The sequence below is a fragment of the Amblyomma americanum genome, chromosome 3 (assembly GCF_052857255.1).
Source record: "Amblyomma americanum isolate KBUSLIRL-KWMA chromosome 3, ASM5285725v1, whole genome shotgun sequence".
Lineage (NCBI taxonomy): Eukaryota > Metazoa > Arthropoda > Arachnida > Ixodida > Ixodidae > Amblyomma > Amblyomma americanum.
Genome location: NC_135499.1, coordinates 223,765,819 through 223,791,855, shown reverse-complemented (window position 1 = coordinate 223,791,855; position 26,037 = coordinate 223,765,819). Strand labels below are relative to the sequence as shown.

Below are 26,037 nucleotides of genomic sequence, written 5' to 3'. Positions count from 1 at the left end.
CCTAAGTCTTCATCAGAAAATAAAGGCATAAATAATTCGCAAATCGTGTCGTAAGCTGACTCGACTTCCCCGCTAAAACTAATGAGCCCACCGCGTATGACGCCTAAGGCTTAGCTGGAGGCTTGCTCCTAGCTCTTAATTTGAAGAGCAAGCATAGCCGTTTTTTCTATTCCCTGGAGTTATGTTCGTCTAAAGAGGACTTGATGTCTGGTTCATTCACACTGCCAGTCGGTGTTAGTTTACATGTCAGAATAACGTCAACATTCGTTACATGGGGCATTCCTGCAGGACGCAACGAGTTCTGTTTTCGGCGCAACCCTTGCAATCCCTGCTGCTGTGATCGGCGGAGCCTCTACGTATTTGTTCGCTGGTATACGAAGCGGTGACCTCACGCTGTGACACAGATGTAGCGATGACGCTGCAGTTACATTAACGGCTCGCGCAACAAGACACAGGACCAAGGAAAAGCGAGATGAGAGACGCTGCCCAGGAGCAGCGCCCCGGTACGTCGCGTTCAAGGTCACGTTCGTACGTCGCGTTCAAGGTCAAGGTGCTCAGAAGTATGAAAATATTCTCCTTTAAAATGAGTCTTGCGACAACTCGATCCAAATTTTGGTTCTCTGGAAAAAGCGATTCTATATGGCTCTTCGTGGCTATGTTTATGCTGGTTCGGCACCAAACGGTCGATTTATTGCTGAAAAAATTTTAAAAATTTTCAAGCTCATGACTTCGATGCCGAAGAGGACTCCGTGATCAGCGTTTAAAGGGAATGGCGGCGTAGCTTGGCTCAGGGACCTGCGTCATAATAGAATCTGTTTTGACGTCATCCAAGTTTGCTTTAGAAAACGGCCCGTAGTGGCCCCATCCGTATTTCATTACTTTTGTTCTTACCGTATCTAGCTTGAGACAGCTCCATGTTCAATTAGCGTAGCGTCTTTGTCGTAATAACAAGGCAATCTATCGATACAGACAAACTTCAATTTGTCCCCAATACGTCCCTTTAAGTTTGCGACCCTTGTGCTAAACCTATTTATTGTCAACTAAAGAACGAAGTGGCTTTTCGCCGTCAGACGACCCCCTTCCAGCAAATGGCGTCGGCTGATTCTCAAGAGCCGGCTAGCGTCACAGTGCAGGCAGGGGACTATCCTCGACCAAGGTGGGAGGGGTTATGCCTTTTAATCAGCCGACGTCATTTGCCGGAAGGGGGTCGTCTGACGGCGAAAAGCCACTTCGTTCTTGAATTGCATCCGGCGATAGTGTTGACGCGCTCCGAAGCCAATCGTAAAAGGTGGCATTTTATCCAGTCAACACTGGCGCAAGAAATGGCGACCACTTGGAACTGTAAGGCTGCAGCTTCGTTCATACCACAGTGAAGCAAACAAAAAATCTTAACCCCAGGCGATGCACGATCATTTGCAGCCGACAGCAGAGGTCCTCGATGTAGTCTACACCAAGTCCAGTGCGTAATGCAACATGGGTCTAGTGTCGTTGGCCGAGAAAGGAAGCCCTAATCTCGTAAGTAAGCGTATGTACATAGGCGTCGTCTCAGTACAGCTCATCAGTGGCACTGGTGAACCCGAGAGACGCGTCCGGGGCATCACTGGTGAGTAAGCCTCCGTTCAAGGAACTCGCTGTCTCGAGCGTCGTTGCGGCGTTGTTTGCGCAAGCAGTTCTCCGAGTGGACCCGCGTTTCGCGGAACGCCGCCGCGTAACATTACCTGCCTTTATCCTCACTGCGCGCCTCTGCGGCTACAGCCTCATTAGTGCTGTTGTGGCAGCAGCTATATATATAGGGCATCCTTTTTGTTATCCGAAACGTTGCGACCGCCACTGATGCGGTCTTTTTTTTTAGCCTTTCCTTTCGGATCGCCCCTCGGGAATTCGGGACGCGGGTGCACGCTCTGTTTCTTCTTTCGCTGCTTCTCCTGAGCGCAGTGTTTTCTCTCCCGGCCTGACGACGCAAGCTCCGTCGAAATGCGCGGCAACGCGGTGGCGTCCACTGCAATCTGAATGACAGAAAACTGTGGAACAGCGATGGAGTGCGATGCTCACTGAAATATGACCACAGCCCCTCTGTAAAAACCACTGAAGAGTTTTTTTTCCCTAAAACTTCATTAATATCCAGTTAGTTGGGTTGAATGACAGCATGCTTGTGCAACCGATAGCGTTCACAGAGCGCGTTACTTTTACCGAAGAAAATTCAGGCCGGATGTGTAGCACCTCATGCAGTTTACTGAACACCCTGGGTGTCACATGAAAGCAGGATATCACTCGCATGGAAATCAGCGCATGCAATTGCCTGCCTTGCCCTGACTCTCGCAGTTACGCCTGCATAACATCCAGCTTCGACAAAAGCAGTGACAACTATACGTTTCAACATACTATCTTCATTGCGTCTATGACAGCACTTCTCAACATCTTCGGGGAAACATCTACTCCTAGCTAGATACATCTTATTGTGTGCAGACTGTGTCTTAATGTCCAAACACAATCATGAAAGAATGGCACAAAACTCGATGCAAAGTCTTCAACAGCTTCTAATGCCGTCGCGTTGCCAACACATAGTGTAATTAGATGCCTCTTTGAATTTTTAGGTTACAGCAAAATTCGATTCTTCGCCATTTTTGGTCATGTTATCGTGGCGAAAGACGCATTTATTGCTTGAAAAAATGGCCTAAAAAATGGAGCACCATTTTCAATTCTTGGCGATGGTGATGGCGTTGAAACTGTGATCGCTGGTTCCAAGCGGGCGGTGGCGTGGTCCAACCTAGGTGGTTCCCATGCAAAAAAATAAGATGTAACAACACCTTAGTTGTCTTTTTAAAATCGCGGACATTGGAGAAATGCCGCTGTTTAAGAGTTTGGCTTCCTGAGCTAATAAAATCTTAGTTTTCGATTAAAATGCCCTCTGTCATTATAACCCGTTAACCAGTTGTTATGGACAAACTTTAGTTTGTCTTCGGTCTCCAATGATATTACGGTCAATCGTAATATCATTGGAGCACCCTACTTCATACTTTCAGTGCAAAAATGAAAACTGTGTGTGTGTGTGTGTGTGTGTGTGTGTGTGTGTGTGTGCGTGTGCGTGCGTGTGTGTGTGTGTGTGTGTGTGTGTGTGTGTGTGTGTGTGTGTGTGTGTGTGTGTGTGTGTGTGTGTGTGTGTGTGTGTGTGTGTGTGTGTGTGTGTGTGTGTGTGTGTGTGTGTGTGTGTGTGTGTGTGTGTGTGTGTGTGTGTGTGTGTGTGTGTGTGTGTGTGTGTGCGTGCGTGCGTGTGTGTGTGTGTGCGCGCGCGCGCGTGTGCGTGCGTGCGTGCGTGCGTGTGTGTGTGTGTGTGTGTGTGTGTGTATGTGTGTGTGTGTGTTCTCCAGAAGAGAGCAGGAGTGTTGAACACCCAAGTCTAGACAGAATCTCGACTTGCAAAGATTATCAGGCCCGCGCGTAGTATGAAAGTGCCGAAAACGTTAGTTGCGTACAGTAATCTCTCAGTCGAGTAAGCTTAAGTAAAAACAATATTGGAGAAGACTGAAAGCTTCACCACCCCAGGCAGCTTTTCTGTGCATTCCATGGGAACGTATTCAAGTTGAACGTATTTCACAATTGTGGCCATTTCACTTTAAAGAACAACTGAGCTGGACCTAAGTGTGCGTTTGTTGCCAGTTTCAATAGTTTTTGCCTTCCACATTGTTGGCATGGATGCCCGCAGTGACGAAGTGACAGGCACTGCGATGTGGCAGGAGATCTGTCATCAGCCAGGCACAGAAAGCAATATTTCGTTCGAGGACTACGCGTGCATCCCTTACATGACCCGCACTGAACTAACAGACCAAGAAAGACTTCAGTACAATTCTCTGAGCACACTCTGATGAACATGAGGTAATAGCAGAGCTAGAACCGAAATTAACTGCAGCAAAAGCTCTAGCATATATTGGAAAGTTCCAAAACTTTTCACTCCCTTCGCACAGCAACATCATAGACGTCGCAGATCTAGCAATAGTAATAATAATTGGTTTTTTGGGGAAAGGAAATGGCGCAGTATCTGTCTCATATATCGTTGGACACCTGAACCGCGCCGTAAGGGAAGGGATAAAAGAGGGAGTGAAAGAAGAAAGGTAGAATAGGTGCCGTAGTGGAGGACTCCGGCATAATTTCGACCACCTGGGGATCTTTAACGTGCGGTGACATCGTACAGCACACGGGCGCCTTAGCGTTTCTCCTCCATAAAAACGCAGGCTTTACTACTTTTTTGACGGTTTTTAACCTCTTGTGCGTTCAGAGTACCTCTGTGAAACAAAACAGCTTCCATTCATTTTTTTAAGCTTAGTTAGGCAAGGATGCCAGGCGGCTTTTTGTGCATGACCAAGAAATAAAGTTTGACTAGTTGGAGGCTTTTGAATGTCTTCGACATGGTGACCAGCATGCAAGTTCAAAAGGGGATAAAAATACATTTTCAAAGGACCCAGCCCTAGCGCTGCCATTTGAAAGCTTTTTTGTTTCGCCTTTAGTGTTTTATGAGCTGGCTATCATGCCGCAGTTATGCACACAGTTTGCGGGCATTTCTGTGCATGAATTTGTGAGTCGCTTTTAAGGTTTTTTGACATTTTTCTTACGTCGCGATTCGTAATTTAAAGTATTTAATATTAAATTTAATGAACTCTCAGTGACACCTTTCTGCCCAAGTCGTATGGCGGCTCACTGAAGTAAAAGTTTACTGTAATTTAGTCTAATTATGAGATTCGATGACACCCGTACTGGTGACACCTATCACGACCCCCTTCTTTCCCCCCTTCCCACGTCCCTAACGTCCCTGGGGGTCTCGCGTCAGGCCAACTTAAGTGCTTTTGATTTTAAACTTATTATTTCTTTGTTTGCTTCTTTTAATTTACCTCAGCGACCCTTTACCCTCTGCTCACAGCGGGATGTAGTGCGCGCATGCGTATTAGCTCCGGCGACGCCTCTTCGTTTGTGCCCATATGCGCAAGACTTTGAAGATGATTGATGACTGCAGGATCAATAACTTTTGAGCAATAAATATAATGAATGTGCTCGGGGCCACTCCTGTGAAGCTGAAGGAAAATCAGGGCCGAAAAAGAGTGGGGTCGGGCAAGAGCTCTGTCTCTTTACTGCGTCGCCATTTTCACGCCCGTTGATCTGAGCATGCGAAATCTTTCACGCGGCAGCGGCTGTCCCCGTCCTCTCATCAACCACTTTTGATCCTTTCTAGTCACTCCACATTGTTGAAAGGTGTAGAAGCGTCTCTCTTCATTCTGCTCATCTGTGGCCCTTATTTCGGTCGTTGATTTGTTTCTGGGTCCTTTTTCGACAACAAGCGACGTCTGCCTAACTTAATCTGGAGGTATTCTTTTCATATCGAATGGATTACGCCCCATTGGGTGTAATTCGTAGTGAGGAGTATTCCACGAGAAGGCAAATGTTGCGGGGAGCGTAAGAGAGTCAGATGGTTGGATAGTACTAGGAAGTTAGTGGTCACAGCTTCCACCTGTTAGGGTTAACTGGATGTTATTGGAAGAGGCATTTCTATTTCGGAGGACATAATTAGGCTGATGGTGAAGATCATGGAATCGATAATTCGCTGTGTGCCTATAGTAGTTCCCTTCACACGTCGCCGAAGGTAATTTACAACGTCCACCCAACTCACTGGACAACGACATCCTAATACTCTATATAGTTTCTATCAGGTGATCATGACTGTCAGTGGGGATGTCTCTCCCATGCGCAATGCACCAGGAGATGCAGCAACCTATTTCCATCCGCTCCAGTTAAGAATACTCCAGTTAACCTCCAACTGGACCCCCGTCCTGTGCCAGCTACAGGGTTCTCCCGTCCTGACTGTATGTCGCACTCGGAGCTGCGTTTTCCTCCTCTTGGTATCCACTGCTACTGTGCACTGCATGGCGCGCCAAAAGATATTTTCCTCCTCTTGAGTCACGACATCGTTAACATGAGTTCGCTCTCGAACCTACGCTGTTCTTTCACCGGCTAAGGTTTCAAGCACCTTCAGTCGAGGCTTCTGTTGATGTTACAACAAACAGCACCTCGGAAGGCAGCGAAGATGGGGAAATAAAACACGAAACAGCTCGGCAGCACCTTCAAAGGAACAGCTTCCAATCCACCTGCTTCCTCAAAGACAGCCCCCTCTACAGTTGAATGCGATGACAGCATCGCCAGCTGCGATGCTTTTGACACCACTGAAACTGGTGGCAAAATTTTCCATTGGTTTAGCTCGGCTATGCCAGGATATACGCAGCGAAAGGTAGGGCATAGCTTGGTTAGCCTTGGTTAATCTTGATTTCAAGTCCAGGTTAGTCTGGTTGTCTGGCTAGTTGTTGTCACGTGCTTCGTCACGCGGTTGTTCACGTGACCAATGCAGTGCGGTGCGAGCACGGTGGGAATGCGAGCACGGCGAAACTGCGAGTTCGTGGCCAATGTAGCTTTCGCTGCAAAAACCAGCCAAACAAGGAGGCACCGTCTGCGACAGCGGCGAACATGCGACTGTCTCTAGAACCTGCCGCTGAAATTTCAACTCTAACAACCGTTATAGGTTGCATACGATTTGCTCGTGCGTTTTGCGAAGCATTGGCCAACGCTAACCATTTCCGTGCGCAGTGTGAACTGTCATCGCAGGCATTTAGCGACGGAACCAGAGGATACCAGTGACTTTAGTAGGAGCTCTTTGGGACAATTCCGTGGAGCGTCATTCTTTAGGCGGTAGCGTTTAAGGCAAGTGCCTCAGAAAACAAACGACTTCTGAGAGACAGTATCTAGCCAAGCACAGTTCATGAAGCGAGTTTGTGCCCCTGGCACTTCTTTTCTAGCAGTGCTCATGCCAAAGTTGTAGCTGCAAGATTTTTTTTCCTTAAGCGATAAAAAGAGTGCTAGGGTTGTAACGCAGTTAAACCCAGTAGACGTGCGAAAACATGTATTTAGCCTGGTAGGCTCATGGTCTTGCTTTGCCGAGTCGTCGGCACGTCTTGCGGCGATATCAGTTCGATAGTAGTATTAGTTGACGAAGACGGCGACGTGCAATGCACAGTGCGAGGGTGTGTTGCTGTTTAACACGAGGCGTGATCTGCTGCGGCGATAGCATAGTGGTCTCATGTACAGGCCAGCGAAGCTGATCTGTTCGCGACGCCCCGGGTTCGAAACCCAGTCGCGGCAATATCTATTTATTTATTACTGTGCATAGGCTCACAAGGTCAATTCAAGGCCAGGCTTAAGCGGTGAAACGCATTTTGCCGCTTCGGACGTGAAGTAGAGCTTTCGCGGTAAAATGTAATTGGTAACAATAGAGCACAATTCTAAATTTCCGATCCCCCGAACACGCTGGGCCCTTACAAAAACTTCTTTAGATTGTCCATAGACTTTTGTCTATAAATTCTATAGACTCTCTATAGACGAACTCTAGAGAACGATCTATAAGCAATAAAACTCCTATAGACAGCCAATCTATATATTTATGGCCAAACGCTTTTAGTAGTCCTTTGCCTTTAGACAGCCTGTAAACTATGAGTAGACAAAATGGAATATCTATAGTAAGGCAATAGAGTGTATAATAAGTTTATAGACTGTCTACAGACCATTTTTATGAGGGTGGATGCCTTTATCTTCAAGCTGCTCCTTCTAGCCAGTGTCAGTTCTAGCTTCTTACGGGACATACGCTCGCGAGGTGAATTTGCTCTTCGGGTAAAATGAGTGCAGGGTGTCGGATTTTTCCTTACTCGGCCCAGTGCGCCCCTTTCGCGGCGGGGAACCCTTCGGAGTCCGTTGATTCTCCATCCGCTCGCTTAGCCGCAAATTCGCCTTCGCTGACTCTGCGCTGTGCTAACAGAAAGCGGGTGGCGAGGCAGGGCTCCTGTCAGTCCCGTTTCTTCCCCGCCTCGAGGCGATGGAGGGTAGTTATTTTAAACGCAAGATTCTGATTCACTGCACTGCGTAGCTGAATGAGAATTGTCGCACAACTACAGCATTGCAGGGGAAGGCTGTAAAGTACTACAGTGCGCAGCTAAAAAACGGCAGCATTAATTGCGAACTATGCAAAGCGAAAATAAAACAAAGATAATGACTACATTAAAGTAGCCCCATTCACAGGTGTATAGAAAAGTAACCTGCTCCCCTCTACAAGCAGTACAGCCCTGCCACCTAAACGGCCATATGTTGCGCGCAGGCCAAGAATAGCGCATGGCTGATGAGGATTTCGGGCTCGGTTGCGAGTGGCCGCTAAAAAAAGCACGACCATGTGCATCGACTGCGCACGAGGAGCCAGTAGGCTGACGTCACAGCAATACGCCTCCGAGGCGCGGTCTTCTTAGTAAGAGTTGTCATCTATATGCGCCCCAGCGTCCGCGCGTGCAACAATTGTGCCGAGCCGCACTCCATCGGCGGCTCTTCCGGGAAGACGCCGTTGTGAAACTCATATCATGGAAATCCCATCAGGCGGCTCTGGCGCTGAGGGAATAAAGGACCGCCGACGCTCTCTGCGCCGTCTCTCTGACCTTGCGATTCATTTGTAGCACCGAAAGCCGCTCATCTTGGCACGAAGTAGCGACGTGAAATCGCCCACATAGTCTTGCTCGCCTACACTTTGGAACGCCTCTCTCGCTTAGGGCAGACGAAACGAGTTTTCGTTTGGTGCGGGCCGTGTTGCCCAGAAAGATAACTGCCACAGCTTCCATTTCAGGTGGCATACGGTTCTCTTTAATACCGCATTGATTACGTCTTGTACGCTTTCGCTTGGGTTTTTAAGTGTCGTTTTTATCATTTCCGCGCGTCTTTCATCGCCACACTTAGTGCGGCTTGGTCCCTATGTCACTTTCAACGTTTACCCCTTCGTTCAACTGCTCGCAGAGTATCCGACTGTATTTAATTTCAGCGAGACCTGTGGCAATGCTCCTGCACGATCTGCTTATTTACTGCAGCAAGCCCTTTCCACTAATACTTTGCAATAGCCTTCTCGGGGTATCAAAAAGAAACTTAAAAATCGAGAGGAAGTTTCATGGCTTAAGACAACCAAATAAGAGAGTGAAAAGCAGTCAAAGGTTTGTTAAAAAAACAAAACTCGAAAGGGTTAAGATGCGGAGTCAAAATTTCCAGGGCGTCGGTGTAAAAGTATAGAAGGGAGACTGAAGAGGTCCGAGCAGTCGGTCACATAAAAAGAGGCGGCAGCAAACGCCGACGCCCACGCGTTGGCCATCCCTCCACTTTTCGCCAGCTCCATCGGGAGGGGGGATCGAGGGGTGTCGGCCTCGACCTAATCAGTGCAAGTCGGCACTGTCGGCGCACTCTCCTTGCGGTTTCTTCAAATCATTCGCAGAGCTTTTGGGAACAATTTGGAGAGTGAGGTGCGCTTAAATTTTATCTAGCGCCAGACGAGGGACATATAGCAGCAGCGAGTGATGTGTGTTCTCCGAGTCCTTGCAACGGCATGACGTCCAGATGTCAAATATAGACGGGACAGCGTGAACCAAAACTAAGTGCAAGGAAGCGATCGAGACGAGCATCCCTTCCTTTTCCTCAACCTCGGGTTGCTTCAGTAAACGCCCAAACCCGCGCAGAGTGAGAGGGAGATGACGAAAGAATATCGCCGTTTGAGAGTCCAAAGCCACGAAACGACCCTGTCATTCGTGAAGTTTCTGCAAGAATTTAGGCCTGAGACAGTTTGTTGTTCGTACTTTCTAGTTTCCGTACTGTTGACTCGGGCTTCAAGACTGAGTCATATGATAGAGAAAATTGTGCATCGAATTCTACCGGAGCAGCAGAATAACATGCAGTGGGGCACAACTGAAGAACTAAGCGGCGTTTAATTGCTGCTCAAAAGAGGCCCTCCCGCCAATGGCGTCAGCCGGTTCTCGTGAAGTCGCTGTTAATACACTTAAATCGTGGTTAATTGCCTTGCACCTGACAGCCTACGCGTTACCACGCAGACGGATGCAAGTGGACGTCCCGGCAGTCGGTCGACGCCATTGGTATGAGGGCCTCGTTGGAGAAGCATTCGCCGCTTCTTTCATGACTTGCATCTGACTATAGCTGAACTTAAGCAGCACTTGCTGAACGGTGTTCTTTTTTCTTTATGAAGGGGCACAGACCACGTCACGTAGTGTTTTCTTCAGCTTTTAGCAGGGGCTCCTGAGCTCTGCAAAGACGTCTAATGAGTCACTTGTAAGCGATGTGTGTCTGTGTGTCTCCAAGACATGGACCACGAGCGCTTTGCCTTAGAATCTCCACAAAAGACGAGTGTCAGCCTGTATCTGCGTAGAAATCTGATTGTATTATGCTCTCATTGCCTTTCATTTGAGCTCTACCTCTCCCTTTCCTTCCCTTCGACCTTTCCCTCGAGTGGAGCAGCATGCCAGCGCCATGTTTCCGCCTGTGGACCTGTCCGCCTTTCCTCCCCATTAATTTTTACTTTTTGTTTTTCTCTCTCTCTCTGTCGAATGAATGAATGAATGAATGAATGAATGAATGAATGAATGAATGAATGAATGAATGAATGAATGAATGAATGAATGAATGATCTATTTTCAACGGCAACCAGCCGCGCTATAGTATAAGTGCATCTCCCCAAGACTTCTGATATCGCTAAAGTTTAAGACTCGTTTAAAGGGCGGTAGACGTAGAGTACGGCAGTGATGAAAAACAGGCTCTCTCGAGAGAAGTGACCGCACTCATCTCTAGAGCTGAATTTAACATCACGCTTTGAGGAGTGCCTCCTGCACTCCTCAAAGCGTGATGCGAGAAACTTTTGTGGAAAGAAAAAAAAACTACGATAATTTACGAACAGAGCGCATATTCATTCATTGTACACCTCATTAGCCTTTGTTCATTCAATATAAAAATAAAATACCCCGATATTTCAAAACCAACCATACACACCATTACCAGCCTTCAGAGCATCAGCATCAGTCCATTGTTCCCGCAAGCCTGTGTGCTGATCGCTTCCTGCCTTACATTGAGCGCCTTTGTACGGAATATCTTGCAGATAAAAACGAACCCAATTTTCAAGCCTCTGAGCAATTATATACAACGCTAATTTTTCCGTTGTCATAAGCTTGTCGCTGATAAATCTCAAAGCCAGCGTCATTCTCGCTATTTTTGTAATATTTTTGTTTCACAACAAAATGTCTGATATTTAATTTTAGTCTCCTATGCGTAAGATTGGCAACTGAATCTTTTCCGAAGGGCCACTCGCCGTCTGATGGCACCTCGCCACAAGCGCCAGGATCTAAAGCCGACTCACAAGAAACCGCTCCGTGGCAGCTGTCACAGCGGGCAGCATCGGAAATTCGAGATCCTCTTGCTGCGCCTGTCACTGAAAAACTCATTTCGGAGGCGCCAAGTTCTCTCTTAGTGCCACGCAGCAAGTCTTAAGAAGAGATCAAAAGTAATAACTTCAGTTTTTGTTTACATGAGCAGCGTAAAAAGATGGAAAATATGTCATCATTGTTAAGGAAACAAAAGTAAAATGATTGGTGCATATGGCGAAGTGTTTCTGACGTGTATATTCAGTTCGGAAAATTTTTCGGCACTGTGCTTTGGGAGCGGAACTCGCCCTGTTTTCTCAATGCTTCGAAAAAATTCTGGCTATGTAAGTGTAAGCACAAAAGGAGTTAAACTCGGACTGCTGAGCTCAACTACTGAACAAGTCTCAAGAACCGGGTTCCCCGTCATCCTCTCCCGTCTGAGGCCTTTCTCTAGGGTGCACAAAAAGATCATTTTCTCTTTTTAATGTATAGCGAATACAATCAATTTTGCAAAGCCTTATGACACACACAGTTAGTTATTTACCTAAGCCAGCAGCTGAGCGCTGTTTCCTGTCCGTGAGTGCTGACACATTTTCCCATTAACACTACAGAGCAGCAAATGAGCATTGACGCCCAATCTAGCAACGCCGATTTGCAAGTACTCGGCGGATGTGGATATAATAGGGAAAAAATGCTCCCGGAAATGGGGCCCACCGCTCTGAAACCTTCACGGGAGTCGGTGTGCAAAGGCAGTGGCGTCGACAGTTCTCGTTTGGCTTCTCGTCATCATTTCTTCAGTGACCGCCTGCACGATGCTTTGTGAATGACGGGTGCATCTCTTTGGAACGCTCTGCGATGGTGGTATAGTTGGATAGAACTCAAGAACAAAGCGGCTTTTCTCTGTCAAAGGACCCCCTCCCAGACAGTGGCCGTCGGCCGATTCTCATGATCAGGCTAGCGTGACAGTGCAGGGAGGTTGCCATACCTGACCATGGAGGGAGAGGACAATTCCCTTTCAACTACCACTCCCTGCGCGTTGTCTAGCTAGCTGGGCCATGAGAGCCGGCCGACGTCATTGGTTGGAAGAGGGTCCTCTGGCAGGGAAAAGCCACGTTTTTCTTGAGTCGTCGACTGTAGGGGTTTTTATGTCCCTGCTCATCCTCTAGTCGAGTTTTTGCAATACTCCGCAGTATAGTCCGACATCGTTGTTGGAACGCACGTGCGCAAGTAGTTTTTGAAGACATACATTAGAGACATTTAGCATAGTGAAGGACTATTAGCGTAGACGTTTGTCGGACGCCTCCTGGGCATGCGCAGTGTCATGGGTGGGGACAGGCGGGACCACGGCGCGTGCGCAGAAGGCGTCCGGTAAACCGGTGTACGTCTCCGCTATAGTATACGCCATCGCTATGCTAAGGTCCTCTATTAACAGGAGAGTTACAACCGTCGAAATCAAGGAATTTCGCCACGCTTTTCTCCGCTGCGCTCTCAGAGTCGGTTTCTATCAACCGTTGGGGTGACAAGTCTCCGTAATCGAAATTTCTCCTTCTCCCTCGGTTCTAGGAGGAGATGCGGAGTACGTCAAACACTTAAGTTACCACCTGGCCAGGTTTTTTTTTTTCTTGCTTTTCGCTTCCCGGCATTCTCGAGATAGCGCTGCACGGCGCGTCGCGGTGTGCGTGAAACACAACTATGGGCAGAGGCCCTATTCGTGGGACGTCGACTGCGTGACGTTCCTGTGCAGGCAACCATGGCGCTCAACAACATGCCAGTCGCATCGCGTCGCTGCCGCTTGAACAGGACAATCTGTATAATGTTGAAATCCAGGGAGGTGGCGCACTATCTCTGCGTCCTCCAGTTCATGTATTTTGCCAACGCCTACTACTCGGGAGAGGTGTGCTCCCCACACCCCTCCCCGCTTCCAACGAGCAGCGCCTTTTGGGCCGCGAGCAGGCCTCAGTTTAAGCCTTTAGCCTCCACCTTTGCAACAAAACCTTGGGGGACTTCTTAATCATATTCTTGAAAGAGAAACTGAGATATAATTTATGTGGCCTGCTTTGGTGTCTACAATGAGTATCTAATGTTCTTGCGATTTTTCCGCCAAAACTCCGGTTTGTACCCGTCCCATTTCCCTTTTATGGTATGTATGAATCATCACCTTCTACAATGTTTGAATACCTCCCTTTGGATTATATCGTATAGCATTATACTAATCCGACCCACTAATGTGCCTTGATTCATTTTCTGGAGTGCGCCTACTTACAAAGTTTTGGGGCTCCTTAGGAATTTTGTGGGGAGGACCAACTTCTAAATTTTGGAGGTGCTCACATTTTCAACTTTGCCAGCCCTCTATGATTCGTCCGCTGGCGGTCACACGGAGTTGACAACGTCACTTCCTTCTGAGTCGCATTCACAAATCGCGGGGAGTCCTCATTCCACTCGTGACCCAATGATGCAGCAGTTAAGAGATGCGCCACTGCTCCGGCAGGTGGCTGTTTCAAGCACAGCCAGCGCACCGCTGGGGCTTGTGTGAGCCAGGTTGCTCTTTCCGAGCTCCCTTAAAGCCCATGCGCAGCGCCACGGAGGCAGGTCGCAACTGAATTGAATTTAGCAATGGAGGGTAGTTTGCTCACAGTCCGATGGGCGACTGTGAGGGCGTCACAAGTTGACGTGACCTCTCTCGACCAATCAGAAAATTTTGTGGTGCTTTCTGATTGGTCGATTGGGGCTACGTTACCACGATGATGTCATCAGAGAATTGGCCAATCAGGGAGTTTCATTACAGAGAAACTGTAAATTCTAGTTTTTTTCAAGACGGCAGCTTAAATGCTCCCGCATCAATATGGCGTCTTGCGGTGTACAGGGTTCCCGGGCGGCAGCATCCATCTATGCGCCAATCTGGGAATAGATAGGGTACGCTGGAGGGCGGGTGCCCCGAAACGCGCGAGCAGCTTTCTGCCGAGACGGTGCGGCCGCACGCGCAGTGAAACAAGAAATGAACGGTAAGACGAATGCCAATGTAATACACGGAGTAGCCGAAACATGAATGGACCAGGACAAGTAAGTAAATGTGTAGTTTTTTTTTCTGTTCCAAAGCGAAAGACGCAACAACAAAAAGAGCGAGAGAAACCAGCAGACGGCGAGACGTCTTCCGTCATTCGGCCAATGAGTAAGAATGATGGTCCAACGAAACGCAGCCTTCTGTGCCGTCACAGGGGGAAGCCTTGCCTCAGTGCAGAGGATGAGGATGTTGGATTTGTCGAAATATAGCGTTAACGGGCTTTTGGTTTCAAGTTACGCAGCCTTTAGGGCCAGCATGAACCCAATATTTTACAGGGGCGATCATAGCGGCCAGGTCGTGCCCTGGGCTTGTTTATTTGAAATATCCAAACCTCGTCAGGAACCCTTTAATGCGCAAGCGGGATCTGCCTCACATCGGTGATGTCGCTAAAACCTTCAACAGAGTACTGTGCCCATATCAAGGGGGAGCAACAGACTTTCCGTCGACCTCTTCATATGAAGACTTCAATCAGCAGCGAAGTGACCTCATATACTATAGCAGGCACTCTGCAGAGACATTACACGGCGGGTTCCTCTCTTTCCACTGAACCAAACCGAAAGATTGCGTCATGCACAGCATGAAAAGATGTTGAAATGCCCTGCTTTCCTTGCCCGCAATACTTTCCACTTCTACAAAAATTTATTCTGTCCTGCATATTCCATTACGAGCAAGTGGCGTTCGCAAGGCTGGCTATCCATTCAGGCATCTGGTGATTGAATGAGCACCCACGCCCTGTTAGTGCATCGCGGAGGAGGTTCGATCGAAATCGCAGCAGCAGCAACAGCAGCAGCCAAGCACATGCACGCGCACCGAATCCACGGGGCGCCGCGAGCCCATTCTGAGGCGCCCGAGGCCCGTCTATCCGTCAACGTCGCCGCGGCGCTTACCCGTCGAAGCGTTGATCAGTGCGCTGCTACACTTGGGAGCCCAGACAGCCCTTGTTTCCGGGTATCTGCTTATTGCAGATCCCCGTTTTCGAGGCTGCTACTTTGAGCAAAGGCGCGAATATCGACGCAGTCAAGACAGCGAAAACCTTGTTGCTTTCCTCACACGCAGCCGGGCTCGAGTATTCGTTGAGTGCACCTTCGCTTTAAAAGAACGCGATAGGTGATGCGAGCCACTTTAAGAAACATTGCTTCTACCAGCAAAGCCGAAGGGTGAGGCAACATACGCTGCTCAGGCGACTGTCAGCATTTTTGGAATAGATGTCGGCCTTGCAACTGGACCATGTGCCGTGGACATCGACGGTTTGCTTGAATAGTGTTTGTTTGGACGCGAGCTATACGCGAAACTTAGATAGCTCAGAGAAAGACCGAAAACTGAGCGAGTTGGTGCATCATTGAAGAAGTAAAAAACAGTGCAGCGACGACGGACAAGAAAGAAAAAGGAAAAGGGCTTCCTAACAACTGAGGCTTATTGGAAAAAAACACAGGAATTATATCAGCTAGCTTTGCGGCCACGAGCTGAAAATTTACGTTGAAACTGGAACAGAGTTGCAGCTAGGGCAAAGCAGCGGTCTTAAGCCTCTCCGTCGAAAGCGCTGTTGTTTCATGGCCTTACAAGAAAGCTATGAAACAAGACAGGTTGTGTGAGCTCTCATCTCTGCCTTCGGCCGAGAATTTCCGCATCCTAAACTCGCTGCCACTGTGTTCAGGTAGCAATGCGTGACCGTTGTTGAGAGCTGCAGTTCGCATTGTACTCGATGGCGGATCTCCTGTGCCCCAGTCGCACAGTGGCACTCACATAAATCGTCGCTGCGCTGCAAGCCTGGGTGCAGCCACTTTTGCTGTGTCTTTGATCACGAAGCCTTCAGGTATGGCATCAAAATCGTCAGTACTTTTTGAATCTTTTCATTTTTAAGCCAGTTTTGTGCGCTAATTGTAGGACGCCAGTTGGTTGAAACTTGACAATTCGCCATGACTTTCGTGTGATCCACAATCAGTCCAAAATAGAGAGTTGCGTCGGAAGGCGTTCAATGAAAATATTAGCAGTGTGGGCGATATTTTCTTATTTTTATTAGTCAAACTAGCGGTAGTGAGTGTAGCTGATGATTGTAGCACGCGGCTACTGCACGAAATAGTAGCGCTGTAGAGAGAAAATATTTCGGTCTTTAGATGCAGTTGAACACCTCCACTACAAAGGCCACCGCTTTTTTCAGTTTAGCCTCGATGCTATCAAAGGAAGACACCGATTGCCTCTACCACGTCTTTACATCTCATGGCGATGGCGCAAGCTTTCTGTTTTCCCCATTTAATGTTTCCGACGCCAGAACGCCTAGAAGCGCTTGCCGGCACATGCGCGTTTTGTAATACTGCCCACTCCCGTAGGTCAGTCCGGCCCAGCCAGAAGTTTCGCGGCAGGCGCCTTCTGGCTACCTCGACTGAACAGCTCGAGTGCAGTGGCACAAAACTTTCGACCCGTATAAGGCGCCCGAATTCTTCCGCCGTCAGAAGAGTTCGTTGCGCATTTTAGGCCGACTGCAGCGAGGCTTTCTTGCGCCCCCCGAGAATACCCCATCCAAATCGACTGTGGGTGCAGCGGAGGGGAGCGCCTAGCCGTAGCCTGGCTGCATGCACAAATTGCGGGCAGCGCGTTTGAAGCAAGTCGAAAAGAACCCCTTTCGCGAAGCGCGCACTGAGAGTTTATGAAACGGAAAATCATGATAAATGCTTGCACATAGAAACCCGTACGTCTAATAAACCAGCAGTAGTCCAGTGTACGAACTTTCTATTCCACACGCTGCTTTGTATAAGTAGTTGCGCTGCTATATCGGGCTCTGGGACATTGCGTCAGTGTCCTTCTGTCCAAGTCGAGAAGCAGTTGGAATGGCTTGGTGTTGCGTTTATTTGCTGCTCTTCCCTCCTTTCATAACTGTACCATACGTTCAAGGAAAGTGTCATATGCGACACAAGAATTTACGGCGCGCTTAACGTTTTTTTTTTTTTCTCTGAGAATAAACATTTCAACTCGTCAGAGTAGGTAGGTCACTCATTTCGCCAAGCTAATGAAAGCTTCCAAGGATCTTGCTGAACATAATTTAAACACCATACGTACATCATATAACGCCAGCCTTTTAATCCGTACCAGGCGCTGCTTATACACAAGCACTGCCTGCCGCCCCCTCCTCTGGCTTCTGAGCGACCACCGCTTGATTGCATGTATGCCTAATCGTGCACCCTCATGGTTTCATGACTTTCGTGTTCTGCTTCAGAATACGAGGCCGCGGGTTCCACCCCGGCCACCCCGGTCACCTTTCAGTGGCGTCGAAATGGAAAAGTGGTCGTGCTCTGGCGTTTCGGCGCTCGTTGAAGAACCCGCAGCTTCAGAAATCATTCAGAAGTCCTGTGACTCTGAATGCGTCAGACTCTGGCGTTTGTAGTTTTGGCACGTAAACGTAGTATTATTTCTTTTTTTCTGGGAGTCCTCGGACAAAAGTCGCCGTACGCACTTTTTTTTTAAGAATGCCCAAACCTCCGTTGGTTACAGCTGCTTGTAAGAAAGATTTTGTCAGGCGTCGTCTGCGCACGACCCCGTGCTCTAGACCTAGGGAGCGGCAAGTCGCAATGGGTTCGGCACAACGAGAAGCACTGCGCGATTGGAGGGCTACAACCTGGCTAACGTGGCCGCAGCCATTTAGACGCACGATGTTAGAGGAATGTTAAAAAGAAACTGTGAGGAAATTTGAGAGGACCTTCAAGTGAAAATGAAATTGTGGTCGTCAAAATAGGTGCCAGGGTACGAAGTAATACAGTCGAGTAGCAAGCATACCTCGTAATACGTTGCCCTGCACAATATTTTTGTTTGCGTTATCGAAAATACTACACGCGTACTCTTGCTGAGAGCTGGCCACGTTTTCTGAATCTTCACTTCGCGTGTTCCATGCCGAGTCTTCAGAGCAGTCTGCACAACAAAGTATGAAGAAAAAAAATTGATAAACTGTCTTCTTGAACAATGAAAGTGATTCAAGCTACAGCAGGCGATTCATTCGGCGTCTAATTCCAGCTCTTTAAAATGCCGTCATGTTCAGAAACCAGCGTCCTCGCGACACACATTTGTCCTCCCGTGTCTAACGTGAAAGAATCTGCACGTTCCAAGAAACGCCATTGCAACCTTAAGCCGCAAGATATGGAGTCGTTGCCTGTTTTCACTCAGCCTTCTGAAGTGCTTCGGCAAGTAGTGGTGTCTTCCACTGATGCACACTGCCTCCGCGCGGGGGCGCGGGAAGCGATGTCAAGCAACCACGTGTAGGACTTCCTTATGTGCCTCAACCTATCGTGCGAAACACTCGCGGTGAGCCGTTGTCCTTACAGCGACTGCTGCTAAACACCCGTTGCCTGGGTTTCGCATCGTAGTTGTGCTAACCGGAGCGTTGTTACCACCGGAACCATCCGGAGGGTAGTTCCCGTGGAAGGAGGGAAGTTGTACTAGAGCGCAGGAATGCCTAACCGGACGGTGGTTACCTTGAGAGCCATCCGGAGAATGATAACTGTTGAAGCAGAGTATTGCGAGTGCGTAGGAACGCATAACCGCAGGATAGTTGCCATGGGAAGAACCCCGAGCATGGTTACCACGGACGAGGAAGGGAGAGTACGGCAAGAGAGGAGTACGGCACGCGGCGTCTTCGGCGGCGGCTGCGGATCCCACCACCCCAGGATCAGTAGACGTAGCGACGCTCGACTGGAACGGCGGACTAGATATGAGTGCCAGTCGAAGGACGAGTATAGGCGGGAAACTAAAAAGAGTGCTTTATCGTTTCGCATATATGCGTGACGCTGTCAAACTCTTCGCCTGAATATATCACGGAATCAAAGTATGTCCACAGCTGCTCGCTGAGTCTTGAGTTACACGGTGGTAGCCGTTCCGTGGACATTTTGTGCTCTCTCTTTTCCGTGGCCTCCGAGACTCACGAAAATCTCGGATATAATTTTGCCAGGAAGAGAAGCCGGCGAGCGAAGTTGAAGTTTAGTTACTCTTCAGCGAGTGGGGACATCGAACGAAAAAAACTCCCGGGAGCTTGCCAGGCTCTGGAGACCTTAGCGATTTGCACAGTCACGGTAACAAGCACATCAGTAATTCAAACTCGACAAAGCTGTAAAAATCACTGCGGGTGCACAGCACACGGAACCGCGCTTAAACTAGATAATTGAAGTAGTGGAGGGCAACTCGGGACGCGCCCGCGCATGCGTGCTCCCAAGATGCTGCAATTTTGGTGGTGCGGGTTTGTCAGACACCACTTGTAGACGTTATGCTTACCAATTTTTACGCATACGTTTTCGAGATTCAGCTAGAGTAACTGACGAAATGATGATTATCAGTGCTCACCACGTTGTAGCGTTATTGATATCCTTTTACGTTGCCAGAAAATACGTTGTGGTAATGTGCACGCATGCAGGATATACGCGAGACAGCTCTCAGCCGTCGGCTGCCTGGCTTTAGGTAGGAGAAAAAATATCATCGCGAACCCTTGATTTATTTATTTTAATCAGTGGAAATAAAATCCTTTATGGGCTGGTGGGTGCATGAGTGCAGCGAATGTAACTGACATGTCGTAGTCAGTCCTTTAAGATATGCCCAATTGAGATGCTTGTTTTCGTTTACATCGTCGTATCTTGCTTTCGGCCACTCCAGAGCGAAATTCCGTTGCGTCGTCAGTGTCGCCAGCTCGTGGCGCCTGCTGGCACGCGCTGCACGACGGGATTGCACCACACTGTACAGTGTGGTGGCATCCACTCGTGTCAAGCTATGTGCCAGTCAAACGTGCAGGACAGCACGAGTGCACAGATAACTCCACGTGTGCCGTCAGCTGAGTACATTATTATTTCCTCCTTGAGTCGAAAAATGACGCTTCTTCGCTATTCTAGTAGCGCGACGCCTATCACCAAAACGGCACATCCCGAAAAGCGAATGCACGATCTGATATGAAGTCATTCTAAACTTCTTTCCTTCTCTGTGTTTTTACTTTTTCTGTTTCTCCCCCATGGTGTGCTTCTGTTGTCTTATACACGTGAGTAATGGGGCTACTGCGCCATCCTTCTAATAACCGCCGCGGTACGAATTAGATTAACACCAAGCCTGATTAATCAACGATAAATCCACACAAGCAATAAAGCTGAAACGCTGTATTAAACTCTCTGATGATTTATTGTGGTTACTTTCTTAATATATACTTTTCCGCTAAACTATGTAATGTTTGACCATTCACGAAGCCGCTGGCATGCGGCGGCATTATAACTGTGTTGTGCAGTGAGAGGCCACCAGATTTATTGGACAATTAGAAGTTTGACATTGTCGTAGATGCTTTCCGCGCCTCATCCTGAAAAACCTTCGCCATCTTTAAACTGAGAGCAGGCAGAGAGCGGCGGTGATTCTGTTATTCCACGACCGCCAAGCGCGCTTGTTGCTACTGCCACCGCCGAGTTCAATTCATCCACGGGCACAAGTGAACTCAATAAACAATCAGTTTCACGCCAATCTTTCCTCTACCGTCAACCCCTTTGTACGTGCTGTCAACACAGCCACGTTAAAGTATATATGATATATACGCACACAAATATTTCTACTCTATGTCACCAGTGGGTCTAAACAAAGTACAAACAAATTTACAGGCTGTTGTCTTGAGATGCATTGCAGGAAAAGCGTAGCACATCTCAGGACACCTCAACGATGATGGTAGCAAACTGCACTCGAATATTGTCTTTGCCTGTTATCGGCACCTCCCGCCTTCGCCTCTTTCTGTTCTTCAAGTTGGGCAGTGCACACCATCTCCCTGGCGGCATTCGTGGCTTGGGAAGCCGTTTTCCTCACCTTGTCTCAACCACTTTTGGTGCTTTAAGGGCTGCCGCGGGCTCACCCGCGTCTGTTTCAGAGCGCTGACTCTTAAGGTAAAGGTTTCCGGCCTGCAGTCGTGGCTGTCAACGTGGAGCGGCCGCACATACGCCGGATGGAGCGCAGGTGAGAGGCAGTGCGAGCAGGAGATTAGCGCATGCAGACTGTGGCTGAAGAGAGGCGCTTGTACGAGACGCTCCGCTGCACAGAGGGCGCCAAGCGAGGTGCGCTGATGTTTCGCTCCCGCAGTCGCCGTCCGCGTGTGAACGTCGAGTCACGAAGTAACAAACGTCGCTCGGGCGAATGACGCGACGCGTAAGCGAGCGGCCGGGGCTCGCAAGCGGAGGAAGGGCCGCCGCATCCACACAAGCGCTCACTGCAGCAGCACTGGGCCGAGGCGACACTTTCTAGAAGGCCTCTGCACTGGTCTCGTGATGTCACCACACCTTGACCCGCTGACCATACCATGCTGTGTACGAATTTATACCCGAAGGCTCAAGAAGCGACGGCCGCCAGCGCACGAGCGCCGATGCGGGTTCAGGCAATGTGGGTCAAGCAACAAATGCCCCTTTTCCTCTACTTCTGCCCAGGTCTCATTCTTCACTGCAGGGTCGTCTGCCTTTGCATCGCACTTGATTTTTGTTTCCGGCATTTGATTACAATATTATTAAAAATTTCCGAGACACTGCGCAAAATGGGCGCACAATTTGCTAGCATCCTCGGTAGAGCGCTGCGTATTTGAAAATCAGAACATTGCCGAGCATTTCGCATCCTGCTGAGGCGAACGGGCGACGGCGATGGCCGCGCCGAGCACTCCAACGAGTGCCGCCAGACTGAGGCCCACACGGGTCTTTGCCCTGTCCATGCTAATCAACAATATCATGAACACGTGTGTTCCCGGTTCCTGTTTGCCACAACGCCGAAGGTCACCCGCTTGCACCAGAGAATGCGCGTCAGGAAGCAGTCGCTGTAAAAAAAAAAAAGAATACTCCCTAGATTTCGCGCTTTCGCTGGAGTGTAGAGGACCCAGCGTAGGTAGTACCTGTGCCGAGGCATACTGACCTGAGCCCCAACTCCTCGGACCGCGAAATGCCTATGAGCTGGATTCACCTTGGCAACACAGCGGGTGAACGCGAGAGTCATGGCATACTAAACGGACGTATAGCCATGACAAAGGTTTTTACAAGGCTGTCTTTCCGAAATGAAGCATGTAATGAAGCTAGGCAATAAAAACTCCGATCCATGACGCATGGAAATCATGTTTCTCTGAGTTCAAGCATAGTAGGGAGGTCAATGCAAATACTTGCACGAAACGTCCATGGTCGGCTCGGGCCAATTGAGATTTTCGCTACCTGGTAACACAGTGTAAGTGCATCGTGCGCCATTAAGTAACCTCCATATTTTATTTTTATTTTTTTGCTACGAATAAACTTGCCTCTACTTTTAAGCACACTCATAATGTGCACTTCGATTCTCGCTTCCGACTAATCAGGTGCGCAACTTGGCCCAAAAAGCAGCTTCAGTTAGCCTAGTACAGTTGTAATAATACCTAGACTGCATATTAATCCGTAAATTTGTCCTTCGCACCAGCCAAACCGCAACGGCTTGCCAAACTGTATGAGGCAGGTAGTGCACATTAACTGTCCAGAAATAGTTTTCCTAACAAAGCAAAAGCCTGAGTGAGTGGGAGAATACTATACAGCGATCTACAACAGCAGCTCAGGTTTCCAGACCCTGTTTCAGAAGTCACATACGCAACAATTCAAAGTCAGGTAGTTTATGAACGCAATTTTTTTCACACAGTGTAAGATTTCACTGTAACAGTCAATATATCCGGAGATCTCCCGTGAGCAGGCTTGTTTTGGTTTTCTACGGCAGCCTTAACTGCTCAATGCGAGTGATGGAGAAACTAAAAGAAAGACTACGCTACACACCGAAAAAATGGGTCATTGCCTTCAATATTTCCATAATGGTAGCTTGCAATATTCCAATATTCAAAATTTTTGTTGAAAAATGCTGGACTTGTGTTTCGTAGTCCTAGTTTTGGCAGAAGATGTTCGTCTTAGTATCTCCCTGCTGGAATTAGCTGTACCTTATAGCCTGAACAAATAAGGAAGCCAACTTTAGAAGCCGTTAATAAGCAAATGCAGTCGCCGATTTCCCAGCACACAGGCGATTACCAGTCACGGCAGTGAGCGATACGGACAACAAGCACTCGTAAATCATCGACTTGAAAAAAAGCAACTTTAATTAAACACAATACATCTTATCCTAAATGGATGCGCAAAGTAAAATTGCGCACGTTAAATATTGGGGCTAACAAATTCATTTGTCCTCGCAAAAGTCGTTCGCTTGGTCACAAGAAAACAATATCTTGTGTTCTTAGCAAAAGGCGCGGCTATTATATTGTTACGAGGTGGCAAGCCAAGGAACGGGACGACATGATGACAGATGAAAACATGATTTAATGGCTGAGGGCCTAGCGCGAGCGCTCCGCCCTGCACCACTGCCCTTGTCGCGCCAATCAGTATGAGGCCGGCCCGATGAAGGAAATGTGTGATTTACTGGCTGAAGTGCTGGAACGTCTGATGGCGTGGAGCCGAACGGCGCGTGACGCCGGCACGAGGAGCGAGCTCAATTGGACCGCACTTCGGCGTCATCATCTTCGACGACTGGTGCTTCTCCTGCTGCGTAAGGCCGCTGCTGCTGCTACACACTCTTCTTCGTATTCGTAACATTGTGAAATTAACTCAGCGAATCGTCCAGTCACATAAATGAGGAGCTTGACGCGAAGGTTAAGTTGTTCGGTAAAAAATAACGGGGGGCCTGCAGCTACCTTCGGTGCATAAATTAGGCATAAACAGGAAGCTACTACTCCGACCACCTGTGCAGTGAATATAAGTTATATGAAATTATTCTCAGAAAAAAGGTACATGCGCAGATTGCCGCGAACGCTGGTAATGCGGGATATGACGAATGCCCACTGGAAGCATATAGCAGGTTCCTGCTGAGAAAAATGAAATTTGAGACCAGAAAAAAAAAACGCCAAGTTTTGTGGCGAAGTACATCGCACGACATAGACAGGGGAAGTAAAGTTTAATTCCGCTGATTGGAAGCCTTTCGATCTTCCTTTTATCCTCTTCCAATTAACCTCCAACAGCAGCGCACATTAGCGGCATTGTCATCTGGCGCCAGAGATACAAAAACGTGACATTTATTTTGGTTTACGAGCGAATTTTGTCTTTGTGTGGCACTGCTTGTTTTTCTTTTGTCATTGAATCATTTCTGTACTGTATTCATTCACTATTCCGCTCCAGAAATTTGTTGAAACGTTAGATGATAAAGGAAAGCAGTTTCACGCAACATTCCTATTCGTTCAGTTTTCTTGCCTAATTTACTCACGAATTTATTTATTTCAGTTACTCTCTTGGCCCAGAGGGCATTATAGAGGGGAGTGATACGGCACGAAAGAAAAAAGAAAAAAAGAAACAGGCGAAACGGAAGACAGGAGTGAACCGGGGATTATTCTCGTCTGAAAAGCACATGGTAACGTGGGGTAACAACAAGTACTATCATCGCATGCGAAACATAGCTAATAAGTGGCAACACTAGTCAATGTTTGTCGTTAAAAACGAAGTAGAACCCACTATCAAACCACATAAACCACACAACAATATAACTAACACAACAATATAACTGAAAACTAAAAGAGTTAGACGAAATAAACTTCTATGCGTTATAATGCAAGCATAGGTTTTTCTGAATACTTCGATATTGTTTGTAAGCACCAGCGCGGCAGCCAGACAATTCCACTCCGTTGCTGTTTTAGGAATGAGTCGGGCATAGTTGAGCCCCTCAAGCTCACTCGCCGATAAGACGACCCTCGCCCCATAAACTCACATTTCTGGAAGGGTCGACGTTTCAGCATGTCAGTCAACTTTTCTTTCTTCTTGTGAATTTTTGCGATCTCTAGGAGACGAAATCGTTGGAGCTCTGCCCTTGACGGCCGAGCTTTGCAAAGTACGTTGCATTCACTTACCGCAATCAGCTACGAGTGTCGGTGCAAAGACGGGCGCCTCGTCGTGGCAGGACTCCACGCGCGGTTCCCGTGAACTTCACCGGTCTTGCTCTTCACAGTGTCGATGTTCACGTGGTGCAAACTAAAAAAGTAACTGCAGGGAGCATCGCCCGAACAAGCCCAGTCGCAGAACAAAAATGGGAAAAAGCAGTGCTGCGTGTCCAATCGCGAACGAGTCGCCACGCACCACTGGTTCCAGGCTCCGAGTTTGGCAGCCCGACTGGCGAATGTAGATCGCGGTCTTGTCAGACTCTGCAGACAGGGCAAGGGTTGAGGGAGATAGCGGCACTGCACGACCGAGCTGTCTCCGCCCACTGGCGGTGTTCGGGAGCAGGGGTGCAAAGCACAAAGAGTCTCGTTCTCCCAGACGCCGACTTTCCCGCAACAAGCGCGCACCGCGTCCCAGATACGACTGCGCCGAGCGGATGGACGCGCGGCAGATCCCTTCGCATCCCTTTCACCCCTTCCTCCTTCCCTTCCCGCCGCGCCTGCTCCCTCCTCCTTTCCCTTTCGGGACCTCTCTCTCCCGACTGCCTTCCCACGCACTGGCGGCATCGCTTAGCACGACGACGTTCGGCAGTCTCCCAAGAAAACGGCTCTTTCCTCGCTGGCTGTTGTTGCTAGCATTAGAACTGTACGTGTAACATAAGGCACTCTGCACCGCACTACACTGCCCAAATATTTCAATGAGTTTCGTTATTTAAATTTTGCGGTTTAGCGATAACGAACTTCGCCGTTCTGCGTCGTATGAGCATTTAATAGTAGTCCTCGTCTGCCTCGAGTTATCCGTCAGCAGAATGGAACCTACTATGACGACA

At 48.5% G+C, this 26,037-nt stretch overlaps 1 protein-coding gene across 1 annotated transcript in view; it reads right to left on the bottom strand.

Annotated features, from left to right (window-relative positions):
* Positions 1-25,638, bottom strand: part of LOC144126210 (parathyroid hormone/parathyroid hormone-related peptide receptor-like) — a 106,214-nt gene extending 80,576 nt beyond the window's left edge. Inside the window, exon 1 of the mRNA XM_077660235.1 lies at positions 25,181-25,638. The gene's annotated coding sequence lies outside the window, so the exon portion shown is untranslated. The remainder of the gene's footprint in view (positions 1-25,180) is intronic.
* Positions 25,639-26,037: the final 399 nt, after the last annotated feature.